Source organism: Gobius niger, assembly GCF_951799975.1.
Source record: "Gobius niger genome assembly, chromosome: 16".
NCBI lineage: Eukaryota > Metazoa > Chordata > Actinopteri > Gobiiformes > Gobiidae > Gobius > Gobius niger.
Genome location: NC_136867.1, coordinates 14,556,018 through 14,560,034, shown reverse-complemented (window position 1 = coordinate 14,560,034; position 4,017 = coordinate 14,556,018). Strand labels below are relative to the sequence as shown.

General features: G+C 37.6%; 1 protein-coding gene across 4 annotated transcripts in view; it reads right to left on the bottom strand.

Annotated features, from left to right (window-relative positions):
• Positions 1-2,823: 2,823 nt before the first annotated feature.
• Positions 2,824-4,017, bottom strand: part of sobpa (sine oculis binding protein homolog a) — a 28,202-nt gene continuing 27,008 nt past the window's right edge. For all 4 annotated transcript variants that reach the window (XM_079573017.1, XM_079573019.1, XM_079573018.1 and 1 more), the window contains one exon: positions 2,824-3,132. The gene's annotated coding sequence lies outside the window, so the exon portion shown is untranslated. The remainder of the gene's footprint in view (positions 3,133-4,017) is intronic.

The window sequence follows — 4,017 nt, the reverse complement described above, 5'->3', positions numbered from 1 at the left end:
TCTCTCCTCCTCCCTCTGACATCAACACACGCAGAACTCCATTACCCACAAGCCCCCGGTTCCAGCAGCACTTTTTGCACTTGCACTTTCTTACATTTTGCATAAACATGGAATCCGGATCTGGATTATACATGGTTCTTAAACTTAACCTTTTGTTGCAAATTATGTATTACGTTTATTCTTGTAGCGCTTATCTAGGCCTACAAATGCCAAACTAATTTGTGTTTTTTTTTCCTTAAAAGTTATAAATGTATAGAATAAATACTTGCCTATTGAACCAGCTTGGCAAAGTGCTCACTATATTGTGTTTTGAATTTAATTGAACTTATTCAATTATGTCAAACTTTTTTGTTGTAAATCCAACTAACCAACAGATGGCGGCAGAGACCGTAATATTTCAAGTGATTCAACTGCAGTTTTAATGTAGAATGTGTTTATACTTTTTCAACGTGTTCATGAGATTAAATCTATGTAGCAGACTAATTACTGTCATTAAGGACATTAGCAGTCACCATTTTCTCATTATATTACTGTGCATCAGAAATTTCTAATGTAAACGTGTACTTTTATACGCTTTAAGAACAAGGCCATTGGTTGTTTGAATCAACACATGCATCAAAATCCGACTGAAGCAGGTTTGTGTCATTTATTTATTTTGTTGTCATCATGAGCAATTTTCTGGATTTAACAAATATGGTTACAACACAAAAATGAATATTTTTCAAAGCAATTTGGCCACATGTTATGTACATGTTACGTCATAAGAAAAACAAAACAGCATTATTTTCTCCAAATAAAAAAGGTGTTTCACTGTTCACTGGGCATTTACACTGAAACTGAATGGTGTGGTCAAACCACCTTTTCTTTATCTTTACAAAACTTGTCAACAATAAATAATACTATAAAATGTACACAAAGGATTGACAGACCACCACTAGTTAAAATGTTGAACAAATGTTTAGGAACAAGGAAGAGGGGGGCGATCCTTAGCAAAACGTGACAGCCCATACAAGTTACAGAAAAGCTGATCATCTATACATTGACACTAGCAAGATAACAAAATTGTTTCAGCTTTATTTCATTTTGTACAAAGAAGGGACTTTTTTTTTCTCATTGTCTTAACTGTAAAGATTATACAAGCAAGAGTTAAGGCAACTTCTCTGTTGTTTTTGATTAACACAAAGTCTTATTTGTGGACGTCTGTCCCGTACAGGGTCGGCGTTAGTCGTTGCATATTTCAGGCTGATGACCAAGCCTGTAGTCCATCTTTAAAAGGAATGCTCAAGATTTATAAGTCTGTTTATCACCACAAAGACTTGTCAGGAGTCCAAGATTGCATGAGAATTAACCCTTCGTTTGCCATCCTGCAACACTAATACACACAATACGATTACGTTTGTGAGAAAGGATGTGATGTGTGGCATGTTGAGCCTGGCAGACACACAGTACAGAAAACTCAATGCAAAGTCAAAAGAATAAGTGCATAAATAACTGCTTTGGTCGAAAAATAAAATAAAAAAATACTCAAATGACCATGGCACCTGGACCGCCATAAGTCTATTGTGAGAACAACTATTATTTGTTCTTTTAAATCCAATTTTCCAAAGCAGTTGTTTTATATCAACACTTGGCAAATAAAATACTGAACCAAGCATAAACATTGGCAATTACATTTTGATTCAACATAGTTTGAAATGGTAAGTGTTGTATTTTCCCATGGCTGCAGCAGACACAAACACATACGGGTAAGAATATGTTCAATAAATAAATGCTTCATATTTTGGCAACTGTAAATTTGGTCAATCTAAAGGAAAACATGTTTTGTGTCAATAACAAAGTGTCTTCTTGCCTCTCAGTGGTACAGTGGAGCTTAAGTGTAATACTGAATAAATGGTATCTCAGTGCACAGGCTTAAGCCCTTTTGTAACGGGATAGGTGACAGTCTGGTCACTCCATTAAAAAGTGAGCCTAACCGCTGTAAAAGCAACATTGGCTTAAAAGAAACTGGCAAATTACTTGGTAAATTATAGAAACAAGATAAACTTGGCTTTTCATTGTGCTTTTTGTTCTGTAGTAATTTTCCGGTTCAGGAAAGGATTTTGTGAAAGTGTAACTAAATTCAGTGCAGTCCGTCCCACACTCACACATAACAGGAACATCAGTGCTAATGTATTATAGAGAAGATGAAGTCTGGTCCTGCAGATGTAAGTGCCCATTGCAGGTTGGCAGAGTTTTACAGTGCCCTGCCAGACTTCTTTCAGACGCACTGAGCCTTGAAATGGTCTTAAGCAGCAGGGCCCCTTATTATAGCCAGTGTGAGGCTTAAGCACATATTGCAGAGTGCATTTTGTGTGGATGTCAGAGCAGGAAAAGATTATGACGAAAGCTCCAGTGGTCTAGTCAGTCATTGTTACATCAGGTAAGTGCCATTAAAAATGTAATTGTTTGCTGGTGAACATTCTTGCCATACGCTAACCTACTACCTAATAACATACGTATATTGCACATTCATTATGTTTGTATAAATCTGGCATTTTGACATCAGGTTTGCTGGTTATGAACATGTTACTCAGGGACTGCAATCCAAAAGGGGAGGCAAAGGAATTATTGAAATGAAATAATAATGTGATATATCTGCGAGGGGCAGTGTGGGCTGAGAGTCTAAAGTAAAAACAAGTGAATGAGCCGTATCCAGTTGGAGATACTTATGCTTTAGCTATAAGACAGTGATTCCCTTTTTTTTTTTTCTCTCAGTGACCCCTATTTCATCAGCACCCCAAACGCCATTCTCCTAACCAAAAAAACAACTGTATTTTTAAGGAAAAGTCTTTTCAATGAACTTAAACGCTTAATTACATTATTACAGAACAATAATTAACACAAAAAAAAGTAAAATGCCACAACGTCACTATAATTTCCTCATCATTTGATCAAATCACGGCTGTAGGAAACCAGTTTTGCTTTAATCCATACTTGGCTGGGAAAAGTAGAAGATTGAGCTGGGGTGCTAGTGCCATGAAGAGGGCAATGAAGAATGTAGTATTGGTGTAGGTGAGCAGTCGAAGGGTTCAAGCTGAAGATCAGTGAATGATCAAGTGTCGCTGATGGCACTGCAGTCGTCAGAGCAACCATCTGTAAAACAAATTGGGACAAAAACTGGTACAGAAGGGATTTCACATGGACCATCAAAACAGGCATAATTATTGATCATTCCAAAGCATTCAAGCAAAGAAAACCCGCAGTGAAATTAATTGTGTGTGTATTTTAAGTGTTTTTGTTAATGTTAAAGTTACCATATACAGTATGATACCTGGTTCAATAGTGCAAAAAATGTTGAATTTGGATCATGGATATCATCATGGATATTTAGGTGTGAACAACAGGGACAGACACGTAGCAAATTGTCAGGGTGGGGTGTACATGGCAGCAGCATCAACAACTCGACAACCGATGCACCAGGTGTGAATCTTGAAATTATCTTAAAAACGAAACCATCAAATCAGGTGCTCATTGGAAGTAGGTGGGTCATTCTTTTAAGAAAACAAAGTTGCTATCTCCCTGATGGAAAAGAGCAGAAATAAACTCTGACGGTTAAGGAGTCTTTATTGCCATACCAACTTGAGAGTACTGATCCCATCAGATCTCTGAAGCTGGCAGGGTCAGGCCAAGTTACTACATGGATGGAGGACTGTGAGGGAATATCAGGTAGCTTGTGATTGGTGTGTAAGCGAGAGGGTCCGCTGGCGCAGATGTGTGCAGCAGCGCATCTGTTAGTCTACCCCAGGGGCAGCTGTGGCTGCAAACATAGCTCATCACAACCAATTGGAGGAGTGAATAGGAAATTGTCCCTCATGGCGGGATTGGGATGACTTGTGCTTTGTTGAAATAAAAGCCGTATACAAATAGCACTTAGGGCCTTCATAATAAAAAAAAACCGAATCTGTGTCTATCATAGCTATTCATCTTAACACAACAAAATCAAAACACTTTCATGACAACAATAGTTGTAATCATTAT